The sequence below is a fragment of the Oryza glaberrima genome, chromosome 9 (genome assembly GCF_000147395.1).
Source record: "Oryza glaberrima chromosome 9, OglaRS2, whole genome shotgun sequence".
Taxonomy (NCBI): Eukaryota; Viridiplantae; Streptophyta; class Magnoliopsida; order Poales; family Poaceae; genus Oryza; species Oryza glaberrima.
In genome coordinates this window covers 12,317,506-12,345,280 of record NC_068334.1, presented here as the reverse complement: position 1 = coordinate 12,345,280, position 27,775 = coordinate 12,317,506, and the positions used below count along the sequence as shown (strand labels likewise).

Here is a 27,775-nt window from a genome sequence, read left to right as displayed (position 1 = left end):
CTCATCATCAGAGTTATTGTTACCAGTCGGCCGAAGGTCGGTATCCTGAAACCGATCTACGACGTCACCAGCAATCTTGTCGGCTGCTTTTTGAGCGTCGTTGATAAGATTAAGGGCAGCCTCTTCGCTTGTCCCGTCCGCAAAACCATCAACAGTATCAATATCGATCTTAGGGTACAGGGATTTGGTCATTGCTAATGCTAAGCCTACTCCCATGCTTCCGGCTTCTCTAATGTTCTTGAAATAGGTGTCCGGAGCGATTCTCAGCTTGTCAAACACTTCGGAAGCATCAAGTCTACTCGGGCCATTGTTATTATAGAATATCGCCTGGACAAGCGGGGTAGCGGCATTGGCGACCTCGTCCCTGGCTCCTTCAAGTCTTTTGATCTTGCCAACCAGGACGTCGAACTGGGCTTGGGACTTGATCTTGCGGTCTACAAAAACAAATTTATGTCAATGATCTGCTGCATCAAAGAGAGAAACTTAGGTTGTTGGCTGACAATACCTTCAACCTCCTTCAAAGCCGAGTCCCTTTGTGCAGCCAATTCTGCCTTGTTATTTTCTAAGGCCTCAATTCGTTTCTCCAGTTGAGCTATCTTGGCAGCTTGCACTGTTTGGATTCCAGACGGTTGAGGATACAATTATAACAGCACAAATTAATGGGGCAGATCCTGAGGTTACCTTTTGATGAGCCACTCAGTTCAAAGTTCGAATCCTGGAGTTGGGTAATCCGGTCCCTTAGATCATGCTCTGTCTTTTTGGCAAGCTCTTTGGCTTCGTGTAGCTGATCCCTAACTGCTTCAAGGGTCCCTAAATGAGGAACCAGCTTTTCTAAAGTTGTGGTTTTGGCCTCATTACGGAGATGGATTCTCTGCGCGATGATTCACGGTTTAGTCTTGCTGAGAAAAAACAAGGTCACCAAGGGCAGCCACCTGGAAGACTTACATTTACAATACGGGTAGCTTCTCCGAGTGCTTTCTTCAGCTGGCGCACCTCCTCGTCTTCTTTCTGTCGGTTTATGACAATGCCTGCAGGTTGCGAGTTCTCGTCCCACCATTTGATTAAGATAGGGGGACGAGAGTCAGCAGCTGCCTTTATGCGAGGGATTTCCTCTCCGTCACCGCCTAGTGGTCCTGATGTATTCCCAGACATTAGACAAGTGAATCGGAGTTATTCAGATTAGCATTACTTGAGAAGATGGGTTACCTGAGGTGATTTCCGGTTGAGCGTGAGGTGATCCTTGCCCTTTATCTGGAGACCCAAGCGTTGGGTCGTTACCAGCGTCCGGTCCTTGGGAAGTTGTAGCCTGAACTTCAACTTCAGGAATTTCTTGATCTGGACCTACTTCCGACTGATTGCCAGTCGGGGGCTCTTGGTTTTTTGCGGTTTCTGCTTCTGCCGACTGGTTTCCAGTCGGGGGCTGGTCGCTTGGATTGACCTTATCAGCTGAAGTCTGGGCGCTAGTCGGCTGGTCCTCAGTAGTCGGCCCAGCTTCTTTGGATGAACCTGTTTCTGTGTTAGCCGGATCAGAATCCTTCCCGGATGGATCTATGTCGGACGGTTTCCTGCAAAGTTTCCTTCCAGTTTTCAATATTATCTTCATGAGAGAAGCATGTTGAAGTGAAACGGTACCGGATGGTTTATACCTGGAGGATTTTCTAAACTTTGGCATGGGGCGGCTAGACAGTTTCTTCTTCGGAGCAGTGTGCTTTGGTAATTTTTTGGGTGATCCCTTATCCCCAAATTTATTATTGTCGTCGCCTTCGTCGTCGTTCAGCATAAGCTTTCTCTTGCGAGAATCTGTCTGCCCAGTCGGATTGGGAGTTTGGGATTGGGAGTCTGACCTGATTTTTGGTCCTCCACTCCCCTGACCGGTCTAATGACGAGGAGATCGGCGTTAAGCGATTGGGGGGTCAGACTTTATCAAAGCAAATTCCTGAATGAAATGCCTCCACGGTCAGTTAATTCAACAAGAAGACAAAATTATGTTTTGATCACGGTTTGAAGAGTTCTGATACATACCAGCGGAGGTGGATTGAATGCATTGTATGGCACGACTGGCAGCAGATGCGAATAACTGACGACAATGGCGTTTGAGAATATCTTGTACATCCTCTCCTTCATGATCTTAAAGTCCAGAGAATCTGGGTCTTCACGGTTTGGATCATGCTTGCCGTCAAACTCGAATGCTGTGCGAGATCTCTCTTTGATTGGAGCTAATCGGCACTTAATGAAATGTCGAGTGATTTGCTCTCCCTGTAAGCCTTGCTCTTTGAGCTTCAACATGCGTTCCATCAGTTCTAAGGCTTGGGCAGCTTCATCTCCCATGGGAAGAGAGTTCCAGGTATCTTGGTATACTAGGGGAAGACAGGAGTACTCGGGAAGAGCGGGCTCGGGATTTTGAACATAAAACCAGTTGGCGTGCCATCCTTTGTTTGAAGTCTTGAAGGGCATAGAAAAATACTTTTGGCTCAAGGTCCCTCTCAGTTGAAATCCAGCCCCTCCAACTACGCATGGTTTGTTTTTGTTCGGTTGGGGCTTAAGGAAGAAGATTCGGCGGAACAGAGCAAAATGAGGCCTAATGCCCAAAAAAGCTTCGCAGACATGGACGAAATTTGCAATATGGACTATGGAGTTTGGATTCAAATGATGTAAACTGATTCCATAGAAGTTCAATATCCCACGGAAGAACTTTGAGGTTGGAAGAGCAAATCCGCCATAGAAAAAGTGAGAAAAAACCACGACCTCATGTGTATCGGGGGTTGGGAAAGCTTCACCACATGCTGGCCGCCATCCGATGATCTCCTTGGCTGGGAGAACGCCGTGCGCCACCATCTCCTTCAAGTTTTCCTCTGTCACGTCGGACGACGCCCATTGGCCTTCAAAGCTTTCTTTTTCTTCCGCCATCGATTTGATCCGAATGAGCTGATCTGATTCGAGGGATGGCTGGGGAGAGATGTGGAATTGAAGCGGTGAGTCGCGGGGAGGATTTTGGTGAACTTTTTGAAGGTGGATTGGAGCAGAATGGTGAACCCTAGTTTCGCCGGCGCAGTTCTATACTATAGCAAGGAATGGGGAAAATGGCGAGAGTCCCGGCGGGGAAGACGAAGCGCAGCTTAGACTTCGGGATTTTCTGTTAAGGGTTTCGGGGGTGCTAATGGGCCTAGGCCTGAACAGTACTTCAGCCCAATATTATTAACAGCGTGGCCCGTTGTGCTCCTTAGGGACTTAGGCATTTTTGCTTTGGCAATTTATGCTCACAATGGTGTGGCTCAATGCTGATAAAATCCTTTTTAATGCGGTTATATAATTCTTTGGAATTATTGCAATGCAAATTAAAAGGTACCCGACAGAAAAGTGTTATACTATTTTTGTAAGCTTTTTTAGGCTGCAAAAGTTGTCTGGGTTAATTTGGGATGACTTGTTTTTACAATGGTCATTCCCTTGGCGTGTTATATGCCTATTTTAATTATGGTGAAGAGTCATAGCCTAGGCTATTAGACTTATTAATTATCATAATTTTTATAATATTTGATGGGTTATCTTTAGAGTTTTCTACTCGGATGCCTGTCAAATGTGTTCATTTGTGAACTTTTTAGAGTGTTATTCACTCAGATTCTTTTTACTATGGCTGGAAAGCAGTCGGCTAAATGCCTTGTTGGGCGCCGCATATGCTTTTGTCATATGATACATGATTATGCTATAATTTTGTTCTCGACTACATGTTTCGTTTGTTAACTAATCATATAGTCGGGGGCTACACCTTATTAGGTGCATCTATTCGATGCACAATGTTTTTTATCTTTTCGCCCTTTACAGTCTTTGTCTTCGCTACTCGGCAGGCCTTAGCAGGAAGAAATTAAAGCACTCGGATTATTATTTTTGAGAAAGCTATGATTGTTGACTGCAAAGGTCTCGGGGGCTACTGTGGAGATTATGGATACCCCATATCTACACGGCGATTATATTTAGACTGGATATAGGATACCGAATATAGATAGAATATCTTTATCTGTATCTCGGGTTTGTTTCTTAACTTGTACGTCAAGGAAATACCCTGAGACTTAGTCGGTTACGATTGTATTTTATCTGTACTCTCATATTCTGATAAGGATATGAGTTATACCTTGTAATACGGACTCCTTCCCCTATATAAGGAGGGGTCCGAGTCCTTCCTGGGACATCAACTTTTCTGGAGATTATACATCCAATAATACACTCGGCGGATTCATCCCCGGACAGGAGTAGGGTATTACTCCTTGAATAAGAAGGCCTGAACCTGTATAAATCCTTTGTCTCCAAACCCATCCACTTTTCTAACTTGATAGCCACCCCCTTTTAGTATTGCCGAAATCTTGTTTCGACAAACCTCAAAAGCCAATGGAACACACGTTTGGCGGTCTATCCGACCTACTAGGATCGGTCTGACCGAACTCTAACCGGTCTAACCGCAGGTCCTCTCGCGGTCTGACCGTCAGCCTGAAAACAGCACGACAGCGCTTCGGTAAAAACACGATTTCTCTTAAACCAACCGTTGGATCGAGTTGAAAACTTGACAGAATAAACTAGACAAACTAAGGAACAACTTCACTGGAGGGATTTGCAAATTAATAAACGGTTTAAGAGAAAACACCCTTGAAAGTTAGATGTATCAGAATTGCAGCAAATCTGAACAAAACCTAAAAGTTAAGCAAATTCAAATCTAACCAGAACCAATCAACGAAACTTTCCAGATGTGATCTATGAAGTATTAGAAAGGTTTTGGATGAATTAACTTGAACAAAATCACAGCAACACGAACAATCACAAGTTAATACCAAAACCAAACATAAACGTAAAACTTACGAAACCGGAATAGATCGTCGATGCCTTGACGATTGAATATGATCTTTATTGCTAAAGTATATTGTTCACAAGGTGCAGCCAGAGAACCCCTCAAAAGTTTCTCACAAAACCCTATCTAATATCTCAAACTTGGCTTCCTAAAACTGATACAGGAAGGCCACACCCTCTCCCTCTATTTATACCGAAAACTTCCTACTCAAATTAGGAGCATAACTCCTAGTTCCACTAGGACTTTATCCAAATTACAATCTCCAAACTCATCTAAACCGGAATCCTGATCTCAGCGGACTCCATCCAACGCAAGCAAATCGTCTCCAGTTCGGACTGCCTCCTCGGCCGACTCGATCTCCATCCAACCGAGCCGCTGCATGCTGCTATTGCACAGAACGCACAAACACACACGCATGCCAACCTACTAGCTGCACATGTACAGCCACATGTACATGCTAGCCCACACAGTACGCATACACATACATGTACGTACTGCACGCTACAGTACCTCCACGTACTGTAGCACATCTTTTATCCTTCATGAACACCGACGGTTGCACGCACACCTCGTGAAGCCCGTTGTGAAGATCTCTCCCACACGGTGTCCATCCACCGTATGCCATCTCGTATCCAACTTCGTCATCCGGTATCCTTGACCGTCTGATCCCCACCGTTGACCGAAGTTGACCTCCAAGAATCCTGACTCTAGTCACCTTCTCACATGGTATCCCGACCGCACTAGACATCTGCTCCTCCCTGAGCATAGTCCCAGTCCTCACCATTGACCAAGGCTGACCTCAAGTCACCTGCACACAATCAGACAAAACAACCGTTTCTGGGCACAGATATCACAACATGACCCACATTAGTCACACGCACTCACACCAACATCCACACATCTTTTCAAACCAATTCATTGATTAAATCATTTACACAGCCAATTGTTTATCACAAATATTAATCATGACAATAATTTCACAATTTGACGAGCATACCAATTTAAAACCATGGACTGATTGTTTTATGTAATTTCAGCTACGAGTCTGACGAAGATATGTGCAAAAAACCAATAACTTCGTCCTCATCAAGAAAAAGAGCAGCTACCTTAGCTGTTTATGTAGTGGCTCCAGTGCTTGTAGTCGCCATGCTTGTTGTAGCATATTTGATCTGGAGAGCCAAAAGAAAGCCCCATTGTGTGTACTACTATAATCTGCATTGAAAAACACATTGTTTAATATCTGCATTTTAATACTGCTAAATCTGTTCTTTCTGCACCAGTTTCTACAGATGATTCTCCCATGGTACCAGAACAGATAGGTCCTCCCAGACATTGGATAAATCATTGGGACCATCTACAAAAACCTAAGAATCATCGATTCACATATGAGGAACTAGCGAAGTTCACTGATAGCTTCAAACGTTTAATTGGACATGGAGGGTTTGGAAATGTCTATTACAGCTGTTTAGAAGACAGTACTGAGGTTGCTGTCAAGATGCGAACCGAATCATCGTCCCACGGGCTTGATGAGTTCTTAGCTGAGGTGCCAAATATAGTTAGTATTATGTTTAACCACAAATAAAATCAATATTTACAGTTTTTCAGTAAAAAATATTCAATATTTAGAATGGCATATATGTACATGTAAACTTAGGGTGAGTTTGAGAGACAGGGGATTGAGAAGATTAGGAAGATACGTAAAACGAGATGAGCCATTAGCGCATGATTAATTGAGTATAAACTATTTTAAATTTCAAAAATAGATTAATATGATTTTTTAAAGCAACTTTCCTATAGAAAATTTTTGCAAAAAACACATCGTTTAGTAGTTTGGGAAGCGTGCGCGCGAAAAACGAGGTGTTTTCTCACCCTATCTCACACAAACGAACACAGCCTTAGTCACATCCACTGTGAGGTTTCGTACCCATCAAGAGATTTGACCATTTGTTTTATCACATTACATAGGTTCAGAGCTTGACCAAGGTGAATCACAGGAATCTTGTTTCTTTGATTGGTTACTGCTGGGAGAAGGATCATTTAGCGCTTGTCTACGAGTACATGTCTAGTGGCAATCTTAGTGATTATCTGAGAGGTTTGTCCATTGCAATCTTTAAGTATTGAATATTTGGGAAATCTGCACTACGCCGGACCAGGTTATCTCTGACGGGCCCAAACCCTCACCTTTGACGGGTTTGGTCTTGGTCACTGATTAGTGGTCACTGATGACAAAATCACCTGTGACGGGTGAAACACCCGTCACAGATAACCCATCTCTGACCGGTATATAAGTCATCTCTGACGGGTTAAAACTTGTCACCCGTCACAGATGAGTCATCAGTGACGTGTCGTAACTACCGTCACTGATGACTCATCTCTGACGGGTTGTAACTTACGACCCGTCACTGATGACAAAGCAAGAAATACAATTTTTGAATTTTAAACGCAACAAAAAAAACCTCAAAAAAATATTTTGAATTTTAATAGCCATCCTATACATGGTTACACGTCACTACCTACAAATTCACAATTTTTCACACAATATAACTTGCATGCTACACGTGAGATTCGAACTCAAGACCTCAACCTCCATATAGAGCTCCCTTACCAATACACCTACTCAGCACATATTGACTACTCACCCAATGTTGTTATTTTGTCTATGCTTGTCTGAATCATTTAACATATATTTAACACCCTAAATGACTTCAAATGAAAATATTATCAACTAAATAGTTATAGATCTCATCGTGTTTTATAACTTTTACATAGAAAATATCTTCATCCGATGTTGTTTGAAGAATTCAAAATTTCATTTTTCAAAATATATCTCACTTTATAACATGTATTTTGAACATGTAAACTTTGTGAAATGAAAATATTTTCAATTATAATGTTGTAGATCTGATTGAGTTCTATGACTTTGATACGGGGCATGTATCCATCCATGTCATTTGAAAAAAACTCAAAATTTTGTTTTTAAAAGTAGATCTGATCAACTTGTAATGCATGTTCGGGGATGTAAACGATCTCTAATAGAAATGTTGTTAGTTATAAAGTTGTGGATATCATCGAGAGCTACAACTTTTATGTAAGACATGTCTCAATCCGAGGTTTTTTGCAAAATTTTAAAATTTGAATTTTCACTCATCACTGACGGGTCATAACTACCACCTGTCAGAGATAACGTTATCTGTGACGCGTGTTAGTTAAAGACCCGTCAGAGTTGAGTGGTCTCTTTTGTGATGGTTCATAATACTACACCCGTCACAGATGACATGTCATCTGTGATGAGCCATGGTTGTGACCGTCACAGACGATCTGTGACGGGTTACAAGTGCAAGCCGTCACAGATGACCTCACATCTGTGACGGGTCCTCCCTGGTAGCCATATATTGAAGAGGATATTTTTTCGGCCCGTCAGAGATGACTCATCTTTGACGAGTTGCGTTGGCCTGTCACAGATGACCCGTCACTGAAGCCCGGATCTGTAGTAGTGCTGAGGGAGGATATTGGACATATACATTACGCAGACAAACTAGTTGGCTATAGTCATCTTTCCTTCTTTACAACTTAAATACTCCGCGTGTGCCCGCAGACAAACTAGTTGACTCATGTTGCACAACAGTTTGCAGAACTATGACAAGTAGTACTGCTTACCTGGAGAGAGCATAGTTAGACTTTTTGAGGAAAAAAAAGACTGGAGAGAGCATAGTTTTTTTTTTTTTTCTTTTTTTTTTTTTTTTTTTTTTTTTTTTGCGGGGATGGAGAGAGCATAGTTAGTCTCTACCTAAGGGGCTTCATGGCCATCGCTTAAACTCACTAAAGATATCATAATATATTTAGAGCAATTTTTGGATACTAAAATGTGCCCTACCAATCAATTGGTTTTTTGAATAGTAGATGTGAGTAGTTCGCATTAAAGCTAAACTATTAGCAATGCCTAAATTAATATGGTAACTCTACATGTACCAATCAAATTTGACTCTAAATTGGTTCTAACCAAAGATGATCCATGCAACTCTACCCTAAAAAAAAAATTAGTAGTACCCAAACTTTCCATGGTTCTAATAGTGCCAATTATTTAGTACGATAGAAAACAAAAAACTACCCTTAATTCTGCCCTCACGTATGGAATATGTTAATCTTGCAGTACCATTTTTTTGTCATAATTGTTCATCATCTCATTATCAAGACATCTCATTAAGACAACACAATAATAAATTGTGTGGATGTTTAAAATTGTATACAAAATAATTGTTTTTGCATTATTGATAGTCTATCTCGACTGATTGTGCAGACATAGTAATATCAAGACATGGTTGTATCTATCTAATAAATCATTACATTGATTCTATCCTTTTGTTAAAGGAATAATACTGTTTTGACTTGTCAAATAACACCCCCCCCCCCCTCTTCCCCTCCCTCCCCCACCTTCTAATTGCGTATAAGTAATGTATGAAGGCAAAACTAGCATGGGTGGAACCATGAATTGGGCAACACGCATAAGAGTTGTGCTTGAAGCTGCACAAGGTATGCTACAGTAAGAAGGCAATGACAAATACACAGAGAAAGAATCTATTATATGCCACTGAATTTATCCTACTTTAACAATTTGTCATCAACTTTATCTCCCTCTATAATATGGCACTGACTTTACACTACTACAATAAGCATTTTCCCGTGCGGATGAATTCAATTTTTGCGTGCGCAGGTTTCGACTGTCTGGAAGGTATCGTCTGCAAAAATCATGATTTTTTCGTGCGGGCGACGCACCCGCACGCGAAAGTCGCGTGCGGCGCTTAAGCCGCCCGCACGGGAAAATGAAAAATCGAAACAAAAAAAAAAGAAAAAACAAACCCTAACCCTAATCCAGTCGCCACCGCCGCCGGCACCGCCACCCTAGCCGAGGCCTGCCGCCGTCGCCCCTGCGGTCGCCGGCGACGGATCCGCCGCCCGCTACCGTCGCTGATGCCGGATCCGCCGCCCGTGCGCTCCCGCGGCTGCCGGGGAGGGGATGGGAGGGGAGAGGGAGGGGAGGAGCCGCGGCCGCCCATCGTCGCCGCCGCCTGCGCCCGCCGCCGCCTCCTCACATCCGCTCGCCGCGAGCCCGCTGCCACGAGCTCGTTGCCGCACGCACGCCGCTCCTGCCCGCCTCTCCCGCCAGCCGCCGTCGAGCCCGCCGTGTGGAGAAGGAGGCGTCGGCCATATGGTGAGAAGAAGGTGAGAGAGAGAGGAAAATGAGAGGAGGAGAAGGAAGGTGAGAAGATAAAAGAGAGAGAGAGGAGAGAAGGGGGCCTGGGGGGAGAGAGAGAAGGAAGTTAATTTTCTTTTAATATGATGGGAGAGAAGTCTATTTTCCTGTGCGGGTGGATTAGGAGGCCCGCACGTGAAAATAGGGTTATTTTCGCGTGCGGACCTGTTAAGTGACCCGCACAAGAAAATTAATTTTTGTGTGCGGGCGATGACCCAGCTTCGCTCCCCTCATTTTTCCGTGCGGTCTAACTTACGGACTGCATAGAAACAAAATGGGGTGGTGTCCAGAAAAATCAATCCTGTAGTAGTGTTACAGTATGCTATTGTGGTGGATACTTTTCTGAAATGCCTAGAATGCCCTTCGAGTTATCCAAGAGTTGACAATTGTTTAACCCACTAGAAGTTTTGAAAAAATATGAAAGTTTTTGTGTACTTAGCCTTCTTACAAAATATAGAAGTTTGTGTGTATATTTCTAATTTTTCTTTCAAGTTTTTTAAATAATAATTTCATATAGTGTTTGAAAGAGGAATCATATACACAAAAGATAGCCACATCACAATAAAAAAGGAACAACATGTGAATGATGATATATGTTGTCGAATGGACAACTGCGTCACGCCGAAAGGCGTGGTTTTCTCAACAGTGGTTGGAAATAAAGACAATTGTATTGCTTTGTAAAAATTTTTGGATCCCCCCATTACAAGGCCTAAGGGGGCTATTTATAGCTCTATTACAGGTTCCTTCCTTTAGGGTTTAGATTTTACAGGGGAATTTATATGGCTACCCAGTGTCCTTTACATGTATTGGGCCCTTATTGGGCTTAGATGGCTTGGCCCATTCGTTCGGCGAATCCTCCTCGAGAGTGTAACGGCCCGTTGGGCCTCCTCGCGGTAGGGTTCGGCGCTCGGCGAAGCCCGTGTCTCCGTGCTAAGGCTTTCGCCTCACCATCTTCGCCCGCGGAACCCTTCGACAAGGTCTTTGCCTGGCGAAGCCCACGTTAACCCAAGCCACAGCCTTCGCCAATACGGTTTCCTCTTCGGCCTTGGCCCTTTGCTTTCGGACTGAGCCTTATCGCCCGAGCGGGTGGTTTCGACAGGTCTGGCCGAAGGCCCTTTGTGGTATACCTCCAACAAGCCCCTCACGGGAAAGGGTGAGTAGGAAGCTTCGGCCGAGACCGTGCAAGTCATGTGGTATACCGCGAGGCGCTCCTTTCGGCCGATGTTCATGCTGAAACCTATGCTACGCACCTGCGATAGTAAAAAGTTTGCTCTTGTGTTAACGAAAAATTTTGAAGGAAATTTCCTTACTATGTTCGCAAATGGGTGGCGAAGGGGTTAGATTGCCCGTCATGCTGTTATTGAACAGTGATGGGCTCCATGGGCTTTGCTGTTTCTGCTTTCGGCTTTTCACTGTTTGGCCTCGGCCCGATGGGAATTTATCGTTTCGTCTACCACTGGACACGTGTCGGGCTCTGATTGGTTGGTAGACGAAACGTCGCGTGACGGGGTTATATAACCCTGCCGCTGGTTACCGCTTCTCCCCCTCCACTTTCCATTTTTACCGCTGCCCCATCTCCGCGCTCTCTGCCTTTTGCTTTCGCACTTGCTCCTTGGACATTCTCACTCCCTTTCGCTTTTCGACCCCTCCTTTCGACACGGACTTAATGGCTCCTTGCAAACCCACCAAAGCCGGGTCAACTGGCAAAGACCCCGGGGGCCTCGGCGAAGGTTGGTCGTGTTACCTTGGCAAGTCACTTGTCAAGGAATCCGACCTGGCTGAGTTCGTCCACTCCGGCGCCTTTGCAAGGGGCCAGGCAACGTGCGGGGGCGAGGCCGTTGTCCCTTCGCCTGGTGATAGGCGAACGATTGTTTTCGCCGCCTTCCTCACCGCAGGGCTTCGCCTTCCATGCGACAATTTTCTTCCGCCCGTGCTGGAGATGTACGAGCTCAAGCTACCCCAGCTCAGTCCCTCGGCGTTCCCTAAGCTGGCCGTCTTCACATGGATGTGCCAAACATGCGGGTTCGCTCCTACCGCCGAGCTGTTCGCCATCTTGTTCACGGCATGCGCTATGACCAAAGACGTAAACATACCGGCCGGTTCAAGGAAAACGGTCTTCAGCTGCGTCAACTTTATGCTTCGGCCGGAGTGTTCGGATGCATGGCCGGTGCCTGCGTTGATGGTGAAATGGGACCGCAGCTGAATGCAGAAGTGGTTCTACGTTGCCAACCCGTACCCTACTGAGGACGACAAGGCGAACTGGCTTCGCTTTCGACGGCTACTTGTTTCCATCGTCGCTAAGCCAAGTGTGGAGGTCGACCGCACACTCGAGTCCAGGCTCATCCTCCTTCGCAAGGTTGCACGGAGGCTAAGTGCCCGCGACCTTTGTGAGGAGTTCTGCCTTCTTCTAATCTTTCTCCTTGCTCACGAATGGGTGGTGTGTTAACAACTAAATTTGGTAATTTTAGTATCGGAGATGAGGATGAAACCGAAGCAGAATCCAAGAGATAGATCGTGCTGAAAGCAGAGCAAGAATCGGCTAAAGTCCGAATCGGCTACGATTGAATCAACAGAGTTCGAGTCAGACAAGGTTAGCCGATTGAGCCGATTCTGACAATATGACTCGGTGTACGTCATCGGGTTAAGTTTAAGTGCTTCATATGGATTGCCATACATGGCTAGTGTCCTGAAAAGGCAATTGTACTTATTAATTAGGGTATTTTATGTAATTTCCTTAGAGATAAGCTTGGGCAAAAGTCTGCCGCAAAGACTTACGGTATCTTAGAGTTTGTTAGAGATAAGAGTCGTGTTCGACATGGACATATTTTGTAATCTCGGGTATAAATAGACCCTGAGCCCTATGTAAAAAACTAACACACGTTCAAATACAATCTCTGCGCATCGCCACCCTTTTACTTTCGTTTTGTTTCGACGAGTTTTTGCTTTCGAGTTGAGCTACATCGATTTCGATCTTCAATTAGAGGTAAAACTTGTTGTGGCGGCTTGCGTTCTCGGGATTAGTGCTTCCATCTTTATGATACTCTAATCTTGTTTATGTAATTTGTCAGGTTATCATATATTCTATATAATCTTCAGCAATATTGTTATCGAACATTCAATCGGCTAACATCTATTGCTAGAAGGCAGCCAATCAGGTTAAATTCCGATGTTGATCTAGATTATATAGGATATCCACCACCTTATGAAACATTCAACAGCTTGATTGTCTAGATATTATTCTTCTTTTCATACTTATAGCTGTATCAGTTAAGTTTGATCTTATAAGTAGTGATTAGAATCATAGTCTCTAGCCTGCTTTTGGTTGCCGATTAAGGTAGTATCGGGGTTTCAGCCGATCTTACCTGATTTAGCCTTATATTTCATGTGCTTAATTGGTATGCTAGATCTGCCCTTTATATTGAGATCTTTGTTGCTTTTAGGTATATTAAGCTTCTTGTTTGATATATTTAGCTTGCTTTAATATATTAATATAGAGTAGTATCAGAGTATTAGCCGGTACTTGCTAGATCTATCTGATCGTCTATGCTATAAACATTTATAATCTCCTTGCTAGTATATATTTCGATCTAAGTGATTTATACTGTCTCGGCATGGCGACCGATCTATCCCAATCACTTGATTTAAGTATATATCGACATAAGGATTGTATACTGTTAATATCTACAGCCGATCGAGTAGATTTAGTTTTTTATTATTTACTAACATATGCCGATCGATGCAAAGATGACATCGGCTCAAAGATAAATTATATGTCATCGGCAACTAGCCGATCGGCTATCGTTTATGGATTTAAGCTCGGTTTCTTTGTCTTTATTTCTTGTTGTTTGCAAGATCAAATTAACTGGCACGCTCATAGTTCCAAAGGCAAGATTTCTTGGACCTGCACTGGAGTTAAGCGGATCTCCCAGGCCTCGTGTTTTTCACATCAACACGCTTTTGGCACGCCCGGTGGGACAAGGGTTTTTGACAACTTCTTCCCGATGGCTGAGAAACCACCACCGTCACCGGGGACAGGAGTCAAGCCTCCCGTGGGTAAAACGGGAAGCGAACAACCGTCAACTGAAGTGGATCCCAGCAACATTGTTCCGATCACATTGGATAAGCTGACGACCGAGCAAAGGGGCGAGCTCGAACAGATGATCAGCAATGTCAAGGATCAGTTCATGAATTCTTTTCGGGAGACTCGCAAAGGGACCATCGTTCAGAGATACAAGCTGAAGGTAGTTACAGCTGATGAGGTTGGCTCAAGCTCGTCTCAGGGCGATAAAGGTGCTGCAGCTGGCTCGGGTGATAAAGGTGATGGTCTTCAGGAGGGGATGGTCGAAGATCTTGGACCAGATGGCAATGGACTAGAACTGCAGTTTGACAATTTCTAGGATCGGGTCGATTATGCCGTGCAACATGCTTTGATCAACCAATCTGGAGTGCTGGTTAATACTCTAACAAACATGGTGAAATCTGTGGTCGATGGTTCAATAGCTGAGCATCAAGCTACAGGACCAGTGTATTTGCCAGGTGGTGTTTTCCAAATTACAGGCCTTTGGTTACAGGCAATCAGCAAAATCCTGCTAGTGCACCACTAACTCAGCCGATGGCATCGGTTACGGCTCCCGCTTCAGCTGCACAAGTTGCACCATCATCGGCATCAAGACAAATGACTAATCCTAGGCTACTGACCAGGGAACAGCCATAGGATGCCGGTCAAAACATCAATCGGCTGACTCAGGAGCAGGTGGCTACCATGTTCTTGCCAAATCCACCAGCTGCCGATCCAGCACTGCCGATTCAGCAAACGCCATCAAGACAGCAGGCTACCCAGCCGATTCAGCAACAAAACTTGCTAAATGCATCGGCTAGGATGAGGACGCCTGATAATCAGCTAAGGCAGCATGTTACAACTCAAGTTGTCCCGGAGCACCTGGTTCATAATGTGCAACCAGATCAGACAATGATACCTCAAGTTATACCTGAACACTTGGTGCGTAATATACATCCGAATATTCAGAACTATAATGGGGGATACTTGAATTATCAATATCAGCCTCCTTCACCTCATGTTCATCAAGGGGGATCACCTCAGCCTCAGTTTGCTCCTCAGTTCAATCAATTCGAGCCTGTGTCGCAACAAGCACAAGGGGCACCTCAGCATAGACAGTGGGCCGATATGATCGCAGATGTAATGAGAGAGAAATTTGGGCTCAAGCCGAAGGATACTGGGAACTTGTATCGGCATCCATACCCTGAGTGGTTTGAAAGAATTCCATTGCCTGCCCGATACAAGGTACCAGACTTCTCAAAATTTTCAGGGCAAGATAATGTTTCTACTTATGAGCATATTAGCCGATTCTTAGCTCAGTGTGGTGAAGTATCGGCTATTGATGCCTTGAGAGTTAGGCTATTTCCTTTGTCCTTGTCCGGATCGGCTTTTACTTGGTTCTCTTCTCTACCATACAATTCTATCAATGGTTGGGCCGATTTGGAGAAACAGTTTCACAGCTATTGTTACAGTGGAGTCCATGAGATGAAACTGTCTGATTTGACAGGCATTCGGCAAAGGCATGATGAATCTGTGCAGGATTATATCCAGAGGTTTAGAGAAACAAGGAATAGATGCTACAGCTTGGCTTTAACAGATTCTCAGTTAGTCGATTTGGCTTTTCAAGGTTTGATAGCTCCGATTAAGGAGAAATTTTCATCTCAGGAGTTTGAGAGCTTATCTCACCTTGCACAAAAAGTGACTCTGCATGAGCAAAGATTTGCAGAGGCTAAAAACAACTTTAAAAAGATCAATCATGTATATCCATGCATGTATAATTCGGATGATGAAGATGATGATTCCGAAGTAGCAGCAGCCGAATGGGTTAGAAGCAAGAAGGTTGTGCCATGCCCATGGGAGAGGAGTTCTGGAAAAGAAGAGAAGTTTGATTTTGATATCACCAAGGCTGACAAGATTTTTGATTTATTACTTCGGGAGAAACAGATTCAGCTTCCTGCTGGTCATTTCATACCATCGGCTGAAGTGCTAGGAAAAAGGAGGTATTGCAAGTGGCATAATTCTGGCTCTCATTCTACTAATGATTGCAAAGTCTTCAGGCAGCAGATCCAGGTGGCCATTGAAGGAGGAAAAATCAAATTTGATGATTCCAAGAAGCCGATGAAAGTTGATGGTAATCCTTTTCCAGTTAATATGGTGCATACATCTGGGAGGGCAGCCGATGGAGGAAGGAATAGAAATTTTCAGATGAATTCGGCTAGAATTATCAACAAATACCAGAAGAAGTATGACAAGCAGCAGCAGGAGAGGTATTATGAAGAAGATGGTGGTTTTGATCCTCATTGGGGGGGCTGTGAGTTTTTCAGATTTTGCTGGAACGAGGGTATGAGACTACCATCTATTGAAGATTGTCCTGGATGCAGTAATGTTGCAGAAAGTTCAAGCCGATCTTACAATAGAGGTAATCGGCTGAGACAAACAAGAGTTTCTGTTCATTAAAGATTAGGCCCAGTAAACCAGGGGTATGATCAAGGAGATGATGAGGATAGAAAGGCTTAATAGTGTCCTTCTGGTATTTTCACAAAGAATCAGAAGAGGAGGGTTCAAAGGTTGAGGAACAGAGAACGTTTTCGAGAGGTAGAGCAGGAGATCAGTCATCGGCTGAGGAAGACAAAGCCAGGGCAAGAGTGGCGTGTTAAGAACCAAGCTGCCACAGCCGATGAGGTTGAAGCGGATGAGGCAAAGAGGTTGGCTAAAGGGAAGAGTGTCGTAATTGCATCGGTGAACATGGTTTTTACACTACCTGCCGAATTTGGGGCCAATCAAGCCGATGTTGATGAAGTTGAGGAAACCTCTGCAAAATTGGTTTTTTCACCAGAGCAAGCAGTTTTTGAGAAGCCAGAGGGGACAGAGAATCGGCATCTCAAACCATTGTACATTAACGGTTATGTCAATGGGAAGCCGATGTCTAAGATGATGGTTGATGGTGGGGCTGCTGTGAATTTGATGCCATATGCTACATTCAGGAAGTTGGGCAGAAATTCTGAGGATCTCATTAAGATAAACATGGTTCTTAAAGATTTTGGTGGCAATCCATCGAAAACAAAAGGAGTTTTGAATGTGGAGTTGACAGTCGGTAGCAAAACCGTCCCTACAACATTTTTTGTCATCGATGGGAAGGGTTCCTATAGTTTGTTGCTTGGAATGGATTGGATTCATGCTAATTGTTGTATTCCTTCGACCATGCATCAATGTTTGATTCAATGGGAAGGCGACCAGATTGAAATTGTGCCAGCCGACAGGTCAGTTAACGTTGCTAGTGCAGATTTAGCTATTTGGGAGATGGATGGAATTGATTGCTTGTCTGGAAAAGTTTGGGATGGAGGTTTTCTAAAAGTGTCCGATTGTGATATACAGCCAATTGAAGATGGAGAGCCCAAGTTATTATTTTGAGGGCGTCGTGGAGGGTTCAAACGTCTACAACAAGGACACGGCAGATGATCTCGATGACAAGCAAGGACAGGGTTTCATGTCGGCTGATGATTTAGAAGAAGTTGATATAGGTCCAGGTGATACACCAAGGCCGACTTTTATTAAGAAAAACTTATCTCCAGAGTTCAAAACCAAGTTGATAGAGCTTTTGAAAGAATATAGAGATTGCTTTGCTTGGGAGTATTATGAGATGCCAGGACTCAGCCGATCGATTGTTGAACATCGGCTACCTATCAAACCGGGGGTCAGACCATACCAGCAACCGCCAAGGAGGTACAAAGCCGATATGCTTGAAGCTGTCAAGGCTGAGGTCAAGCGTCTATATGATGCTGGTTTTATTCGTCCATGCCGATATGCTGAGTGGGTTTCCAATATAGTTCCATTTATCAAGAAAAATGGTAAAATTAGGGTGTGCATTGATTTTCGAGATCTCAATAAAGCCACTCCGAAGGATGAATACCCAATGCCGATTGCTGATCAATTGGTCGATGCTGCTTCCGGGCATAAGATATTGAGTTTTATGGATGGTAATGCTGGTTACAATCAGATCTTTATGGCAGAAGAAGATATTCATAAAACAACTTTTAGATGTCCTGGTGCAATCGGCTTGTTTGAATGGGTTGTGATGACTTTTGGTTTGAAAAGTGCTGGAGCTACATATCAAAGGGCTATGAATTACCTAATCGGCTGGTTGGTTGAAGTTTATATTGATGACGTGGTTGTCAAGTCTAAGGAAATAGAGGACCACATAGCCGATTTGAGGAAGGTTTTTGAAAGGGCTCGGAAATATGGCTTAAAGATGAACCCAACGAAGTGTGCCTTTGGCGTATCGGTTGGTCAGTTTTTGGGATTCTTAGTTCATGAAAGGGGGATTGAAATAACTCAAAGGAGTATTAATGCAATCAAGAAAATTCAACCTCCAGAGAATAAGAAGAAGTTGCAAGAGTTGATCGGCAAGGTAAATTTTGTCAGAAGGTTTATCTCTAATTTGTCTGGCCGATTAGAACTGTTTACACCTTTGTTAAGGTTAAAGGCTGATAAAGAATTCACCTGGGGGGCAGAGCAACAGAAAGCTTTGGATAATATTAAGGAATATCTTAGTTCCCCACCAGTGTTGATTCCTCTACAGAAGGGGATTCCTTTCAAATTGTATCTATCGGCTGGAGAAAAATCAATCGGCTCGGTGCTGATCCAGGAGCTTGATGGGAAAGAGAGGGCTATATTTTATTTAAGCCAAAGGCTTTTAGATGCAGAAACAAGGTATTCTCCTGTGGAAAATTTGTGCTTGTGTTTGTATTTCTCTTGCGCTAAGTTAAGGCATTATCTATTATCCAATGAATGCACTGTGATATGCAAAGCCAATGTGATCAAATACATGTTATCGGCTCCAATCTTGAAAGGCAGGGTTGGCAAGTGGATATTTGCTTTAACAGAGTTTGATCTTCGGTATGAGTCACCGAAAGCGGTTAAGGGACAAGCTATAGCCGATTTTATTGTGGATCATCGTGATGACTCAATCGGCTCAGTTGAAATTGTGCCTTGGACATTGTTCTTTGATGGGTCAGTTTGTACTCATGGTTGTGGTATCGGCTTGGTTATAATTTCCTCTCGGGGGGCAAGTTTTGAGTTTGCCTATACTATTAAGCCTTATGCAACTAACAATCAAGACGAGTATGAAGCGATTCTCAAGGGGTTGCAATTGCTTAAAGAGGTTGAAGCCGATGCTATTGAGATTATGGGTGATTCCTTGTTGGTAATCAGTCAATTAGCAGGAGAATATGAGTGCAAAAATGACACATTGATGGTTTACAATGAGAAGTGCCGAGAATTGATGAATGAATTTCGGCTGGTGACTTTGAAGCTTGTGTCTCGAGAGCAAAATGTAGAAGCTAATGATTTGGCCCAAGGAGTATCAGGGTACAAGCCGATCTTACCTGATTTAGCCTTATATTTCATGTGCTTAATTGGTATGCTTGATCTGCCTTTTATATTGAGATCTTGTTGCTTTTAGGTATATTAAGCTTCTTGTTTGATATATTTAGCTTGCTTTAATATCTTAATATAGAGTAGTATCAGAGTATTAGCCGGTACTTGCTAGATCTATCTGATCGGCTATGCTATAAACATTTATAATCTCCTTGTTAGTATATATTTCGATGTAAGTGATTTATACTGTCTCGGCATGGCGACCGATATGTCCCAATCACTTGATTTAAGTATATATCGACATAAGTATTGTATACTGTTAATATCTATAGCCGACCGAGTAGATTTAGTTCTTTATTATTTATTAACATATGCCGATCGATGCAAAGATGACATCGGCTCAAAGATAAATGATATGTCATCGGCAACTAGCCGATCGGCTATCGTTTATGGATTTAACCTCGGTTTCTTTGTCTTCATTTCTTGTTGATTACAGGATCAAATCAACTGGCATGCTCATAGTTCCAAAGGCAAGATTTCTTGGACATGCACTGGAGTTAAGCAGATCTCCCAGGCCTCGTGGTTTTCACATCAACAGGGTGTCCGTGGATGAGGGCGAAGAGGTGATTGGGCTTCCACGCCTCGTTCTTCCTTCCGACACCCAGCGTGAGTTTTTCTTTTGATTTTCGACATGCTTTTCGACGTCATCGTCATTTTCTTTTATGAAGATATGTTTCGACTCACTCCGCTTTTCCTTGTTCCCTTCTTACACAGTTCGCACATTGGAAGATATGGAAGCGGAAGCGGCAAAGATGGTCGGAGCTCTGACCACCACCGAATTCGGCTGCTTGCTTCAGCGCCAAGCCGATGGGAGGGCGAACCGCGTCTATGTCAGCGACCTGGCCGTTCGGTCGATTATTTCGAGCGCCACCGATGACGACGCTGGGACATCGAAAAAAAGCAAGCGGGCCGTTGCGAAGGGTGTGCGAGCACAAGCTCATCGCGCCAGCAAGGACACGGTCGACAGCGACGCGGATAACGAGGACGAAGAGGCCGGGTCAGACGAGGATGGCGGATCGCGCGGCTACACCCCCAGTCCCGTCCAGGCAAAGGTTGGAGCGGGTGCTCATGTTTCGCCCGTGCGTCCGCGAGACGTCGCTGGTGCGAATGGGCTCCTGGCGATCTCCAGTTCTGCGGCGAAGCCAGGGGCGCCAGCTAGGAAGAAGAAGGGGGTGGTGCAAATCGCCGCCGGCTTTTCTAACAGCGAGGCGTCTTCCGACGGGACGCCTACTTCGCCCGTGCTGCGGCGCGCTGGTCCTCGGAGGCGCCGGTCACCACCGCCCGCTAGCGACGCCGAAGCGCCAACAGGTGGCAATGTTTCGGCCCCTGCTGCCGGCTCCGGTTGGGGTGATCGAATCGGCGGCGGCGAATGCCCCAGGTACCGGGAGTGTTGCTGCAGCTCCTTCGACGAGCCATCGGCGGGACGGAAAGGGGCCGGCTGTCGAAATGACTGTGTCTGACATGACACTTTCCGCCCCGCATTTTGTTTCCGCCGATTTCGCCTCTCGGCCCAAAATTACCCCCTTCGTGGATGGGGTGTGCCAAATTGTGGCCCCATCCGACGGTTTGAGTCTTTTCACCGAGCTCAACGAGTTCGGCAAAAACTGCGCAGTTACAGAGAGCCTTTTTGAGCGGGTATGGACTATTATTATTGTGTTCCCTTTCACTTGCGCAATGCTTTTATCCTTTTTTGCCTTTGTTATAATAAATGGCTTCGGCTTCTCTTACTCAGGGTCTTGCGGCGCATCTAAGCGCGAAACGGTCCGCCTCGGAGCGACTAGACGGGTACCGACTCCGTCTTCGGAAAGCTGAGGAGGACCTTCACCACAAAGAGGACGAACGCCGGGTCGTGGCGGACGCCCTGAAGAAGGCGAACGCGGAGAACAAATCCCTCACGGGGGAAAACAAGTCTCTTCGCGTCGACCTGGAAAGGGCGAACGGGAGGGCCGCCGAACAGGAGCGTCAACTTGCCGCGGCCGAGGAGAAGATTAGGTCCCTCGAGACCCGGCTTATTGCGGCCGAAGCTGCTACTGAGGCTTTGGCGCCGGCGACGGAGTCTGCCAAGCAAGCCTGCTACACCCTTCGGCTGGCTCTCAATGACATCGGCGCGCGTGCGGAAGGCGCTCCGGGTGAAGATGGGACGGCGTTCAACTTCTCCGAGTGGACGCAGGATGCGGCCGACTCGGTTGTCGAAGTGGCTAGCGCCTATGGAGATTGCTGCGCGCGCGTTTCTGCGGGTTTCGTGCTCAGCTTGCTTCACGAGCATGGTTGCGGCCATGTTGAAAATTTTTCCGAGCTCGTGAAAGGGGACTGGCCCGAAAACTCCCAGCCTTCCGGAGCGGCTTTGATGGCCTTCCGAAAGGGCTTTTGGGAGGATGGCGGTAAAGTCTGCACGAAGACACGTCTGCGTGAGAAACTCGAGAAGATGGTGAAAGCCGAAGACGCCGCTGCCGCCAACGCTGGGGAAGACCCTGGGCCGTCGAAGCCTGCTGTTGAGCGTGAGGGCGAAGGAGACGAAGGCCAAGACCACCCTGAGGTGTGAGGCCGTTCGCTCTCGTGTTCCTTTTGCCTTTTAGGCTTTTTGTAGTTTTTGTTTATGTATATAGTTTTGCATGTTTGGCTAATGGCCGCTATCGCCTTGTAGCCGTTATGGGCTGTCCTTTATTAATGAAAAGTTTGTATTTCGCCAATCGTGCGTTTTTATTGGAATGTGGGATTGATTTCGTTAGCATTTCTCCCTTTTGCACTGTTCCTTTGTGCCTTGCTGGCAGGGTTGTAGCCGGAAAATGTGAGTTCGGCCTCCCTTCATGGATTGGCGAAATAAGAACGAGAAGTTCATGGCGGAGAAGGGCATACCCAAGACTAAATGTCCTTTTTGGCCCATTTATCGCGAAATGTTAAAAAACGGCAACAGCTACAAGGTTATAAAGGTTGCAGGATGGATGCGAGCACATCCGAGCCGAACCCTGGAGGATTATGACCGCTATCATGTGGTGCGTCGCGAAGATAGCACAATTTTTTGGCGAAACTTTAAGAGGTCGATTCGCTAAGAGGCGATCGCTCGTCGCCGTTATAGTTTGGTTTGTGCTTGGCCCCCATCCCCTTTAAGGGTTGTGTATAATGTTAGTAGTGACGACGAAACTGGTTCGCCGGGTTGTAATATAGATGAGGGCGAAAGTGTAAACGATGATGTAATCTTTTTGTGAGGTTCTCACGTGAATACAACATGTTTTTTATTTTGTTTAGTTTATGCTTTGTAAATTTTGGAACACATCTTCATGCTATCATTCGCATAGTCACTGTCGTGCTTTCGTTAGGTCAAAACATGTCGGCCCCTCTGCGTACTATAGCGAAAAGATATGTTTATTTCTCAGCTCTCTTCTTCCGTTTTCGGCTCGTGGCAGGCGTGCTGTCGAGCATCGTGGCCTGTGTGTAAGCTGAATGCAACGGTGTTTTGACTTTTATTTTCAAAATCGAGCTGTCGCGGTTTCAACGTTCGGTGAGCTATGCTTCGACCGATTCGTTTCGCCCCCCTGGCGTTTTCGCTGATCAAGCGTTTGCCTTGGGGTTTTTCCACGAGAACATTATTCACAAAAGGGGAGGATGAAAAAGATAGAAAGATTTTATATTGGTTCGGGCCTCCAAGGTGGATAATAACCCTACGTCCAGTTTTTCTTTTTTGCTTTTTTCATTTTCCTCTTTTTTTGTGCCGAACGGCTTACATAGTATGTACAACTGTACAATTGGCGAATCGGGTGCCACCCGTTTTACACATAAAATTGTCTAAGGGAAGCAGCGTTTCAGGAGTGGTCGAACTCTTCTTCCTCCAAAGTTGCCAGCCGAAAAGAACCTGTTAGAGATTTGTGCTTGATTAGGTATGGTCCTTCCCACTTAGAGTCCAGTTTCCCAACTGCCACGGGGTTCGCCTTTTTTCTTAGCACGAGATGGCCGGGCCAAAGTTCCGTCGGTCAAACCTTTTTGTTGTAGGTTGCCGAAGTACCTTCCGCGTACTTGCTCATGTGTTGTAGAGCTTCGACTCGTACCCCTTGCAAGAGTTCGAGCAACACTTAGCGCCCATTTTCGCCCCCGGAGAACATCACCCTTGGTGAGTTAGACCCTAGTTCTGCCGGCGTCATCGCCACTTCTCCGTAGAGAAGCATGAAAGGGCTGAACTTTGTTGGCCTTGTAGGGGTCATCCGAAGGGCCTAGAGAACGGATAGCATTTCGTCTGGCTATTTACCCTTCGCCGCCCCCTCAAGTCTCTTCTTTAGAACCTCGAGGATTTTTCCATTTGCCCGTTCGGCCGCCCCGTTCGACTGCGGGTGTGCGACCGAAGCGAATCTGATTTGCAGGTTTAGCCCCTCGCACATTTCTCGGAATTTCTCGGAATTGAATTGTTTACCATTGTCAGTGATGAACTCTTTTGGTACCCCGAATCGGCAAACAATGTTCTTCCAGACAAACTTTTGAACCGCAGCTGTGGTTATTGTGCCTAGTGGTTCAGCTTCAACCGAGCGAGAGAAGTACTCGATGGCTACTATGGCGAACTTGTAGCCGTTTCGCGCCACTGGGAATGGGCCGATGATGTCTAAGCCCCACCTTGCGAATGGCCAGATTGGCGCGATTGGCTGTAGTTCGTATTGTGGTGCCGTTTGGCTTCAGCCATGTCTCCGGCAGCTTTCGCACTTTTTGACATGTTCAACGCATACTTTAAGTATGGTTGGCCAATATATGCCTTGGCGAAATACTTTTGACGCGACGGTCCTTGCTGCCAGGTGTGCTCCGCACATCCCTTGGTATATTTCCTTTACCATCTCCTCACCTTCGGAGAAAGATACACAGCGAAGCATGGGCTGTAGTATTCCAGTTCGGTACAATTGCCCAGAGATTATCTTGTACTTCGCGGTTCTGATCTGCAGCTGTTTTGCCTTTGGTTCGTCATCTGGCAACCATCCCTCTTTGAGGTGCTTGACGAAGGGTGTTCGCCAGTCATCTGGGTCTTCGCCCAGTTCAGCCTGGTCGATTGCCATAATGTGTTGGCTTTCTGTTGGCACACTTGGTGAATACAGGACTTCAAAGAAGACCCCTAGCGAATGCGGCCCCCCACAGGCGGCTAATTTTGCCAATGCGTCAGCCTCTTCGTTTTGACCTCGGGGCAAGTGTTCGACCGTTATGCTGGCGAAAGTTTTTTCCATAGATCGAACGGCTTCGAGGTATTTTCTCATTCCTTCCTCCTTTGCTTCAAAGGATTTATCGACTTGGCTAGCGACAAGTTTTGAGTCTGTTCGGATTAGAAGCCTCCGAACGCCTAACGACTTTGCTTTTCTCAGCCCCGTCAACACTGCTTCATATTCAGCCGTGTTGTTGGTTGTGTCGAACTGCAGTCTAGCTGCGTAGCAAATTAATACGTCCCCTGGCGAAGTCAGGATTGCGGCGATCCCCGCCCCCTTGTGAGAGACCACGAGCCGTCTAAGTGCATGACCCATGGCTGTTCGACGGGCTCGGGCTCTGGGACGGATGCGGGTGTCCATTCAGCCATGAAGTCGGCAAGGAGTTGGGACTTGATTGCGGTGCGAGCGACAAAGTGTAGGTCGAAGGGTGATAGCTCAGCAGCCCACTTGCTTCGACGCCCCGTGATTTCTTTTCCTCAAAGCACTTCGCCCAAAGGATACTGCGAAGGTACCACGATTTTGTCGGCTTGGTAATAGTGCTTGAGCTTTCTTGAAGCCATCATTTGGGCGTAAGCGAGTTTTTCCATTTCGATGTATCTGACCTTCGCCCCTAGAGCGCTTCGGAGACAAAATAAACTGGCTTTTGGCCAACTTCAGTTTCTTGTACCAAAGCTGCGCTGACAGCAACGGGCGAAGCCGCTAGATAGAGCCAGAGTTCGCTTCCTGCCACTAAGCTAACTAGAGTTGGAGGGCTTTGGAGATACCGCTTAAACTCGTCGAAAGCTTTTTGGCATTCGGGTGTCCAACAGAATTTTCCTACCCTGCGAAGGGTCTTGAAAAAAGGCAAGCCTCTTTCGGCTGCTTTTGACAGGAATTGACTAAGTGCCGCAATTCGCCCCGTGAGCTTTCGTACTTGTCGTACGCTCGATGGTGGCTTCATTTGCTGAATGGCATCGATTTTTTTGGGGTTCGCTTCGATCCCCCGTTCGGATACAAGAAATCCCAACAACTTACCAACACGAACGCCGAATACACACTTATCTAGGTTCAGTTTCATGCCGATTGCGTGGAGATTGTCGAAAGTCTCTTGCAAATCTGATGAGTGGTCGAAGGCCTTACGGCTTTTTACGACGATGTCATCAACATAAGCTTCAACATTTCGCCCCAATTGGGACCCCAGGACTTTGTACACTAGCCTGACAAACGTAGCCCCTGCATTTCTAAGACCGAAAGACATTATGAAGTGGCAGAAGGTGCCGAAGGGCGTGATGAAGGCTGTCTTCGGGATGTCAGCCGGATTCATGTGAATTTGGTGATATCCTGAGTATGCATCCAAGAAGCTCATGAGTTCGCACCCGGCGGTCGAATCGACTAGCTGATCGATCCGGGGCAACGGGAAGTCATCCTTCGGACACATCTTGTTGAGGTCCGTGAAGTCGACACACATTCGCCACTTGCCATTTGACTTCCTCACCAGTACTGGGTTTGCTAACCACTCTGGGTGGTCGATCTCTCGTATCACTCCCGCTTTTAGCAGCTTGTTCACTTCTGCTTTCACCGCCTCCCGGCGATCGGCCGACATTTTCCTCAACTTTTGCTTCTTCGGCCTTGCTTCAGGCTTGACTGCGAGATGGTGCATTATGAGGTCTGGCGAGACACCCCCTACTTCGTCTGGCCCCCAAGCGAAGATGTCGATGTTCTTCTTAAGCACAACCATGGTGTTGTCAATTTCTTGTTCGCTCAGGTCTCCACCAAGCGATATGACCTTGGTGGGGTCGGAATCATCTATTTGTCGCTGGATGACCTTGCCGTGGGGGTTGGCTTCGGAACTGGTTTTGTTTTCTCTTGTCCTTCAACCTCTACGGTGTGGACTTCCCTACCGAAAGGGGCCACTGTAGCGGTCGAAGGCTGGGAACCCTTGACAACTATTACACCGGTCGAGCGTGGCATCTTGAGCTTGAGGTAGTTGTGATGAGAGACTGCTTCGAACTTGGTCATAGTGCCCCTGCCGAAGATGGCGTTGTAGTTGTATGGGATGTCAATAATGTCGAAGAGTATCTCCTCTTCTCTTCTGTTCTCTTGCGAGCCAAAGGCGACTTTGACGAGGGTTTGTCCCAGAACTTGCACTGTTTCACCTCCAAATCCTCTGAGCGAAGTTGGTGCTTGGGATAGCGCCAATGTCGGCAGACCCATCTTGGCGTATGTCCCGGCGAACATGACATCAGCCGAACTTCCTCCGTCGATCAGGATGCGCCGGACTTCAAAACCAGCCATTTCTGCAGAAACAACCAGCGGGTCCTGATGCGGGAAAAGAACTCCTTCGGCATCTTCTGGCCCGAAGGATATTGGCTGTGACAAGTATCTTGGTGCCCCATCTTCGGCCGAAACGATGTTGTGCACTGTTCGAAGTTGCATCTTCTTTTGCCATTTAGACACTTGTGAGGGGGGATCAGATCTTGTAATGACTTGAATCACTCTTCGCCGCACGTCTTGGCGTTGTTCTACTTGAGGTGCTTGGTTAGGGATCGCTTCGCGCGGCGCCTCTTCGACCCTTCCTTGTTGCTGCCTTGGCGCTTGAGCGTTACATTGCTGTCGGATGTTTCGACATTACTCGGTTGTGTGCGAAGAGTGTCCATGAAAGGCGTAGTACAAGACCTTCTTGACTTTCTTGTGGAAGGGCTGCTGCTGTCCACCCGCCTGCTGGGAGTCGAACTCCTTTCGGAGGGCCTGCACTTCCTCGACCGCCATTACTGCCTTGCCAGCTCGTTCGGTCCTAAATTTCCTCCAGGTTATCGGGGCTTGGTTCGACCTTGGGTGTTGTCCTTGATTCGCCGGGAGGGTTGGTTGAACCAGGACAGGCGCCGAACTTGCAACTTGAGGCGGAACCTGAGCTTGGGCGTTGGCTTGCGAAGTGGCTGCTGCAGCTGCGGCGGCCTTGTCATATTCGGCTTGTATCTCTTGCCTTCGCTTGGTGTCTTCTTCGCCTCGAGCGTATCCGTCGATTATGCGAAAGAGGTGTTTGAGAG

General features: G+C 46.0%; 1 pseudogene; it reads left to right on the top strand.

Moving 5' to 3' along the window:
- Positions 1 to 27,775, top strand: part of LOC127783746 (receptor-like protein kinase At3g21340) — a 42,638-nt pseudogene that overhangs the window by 11,542 nt on the left and 3,321 nt on the right.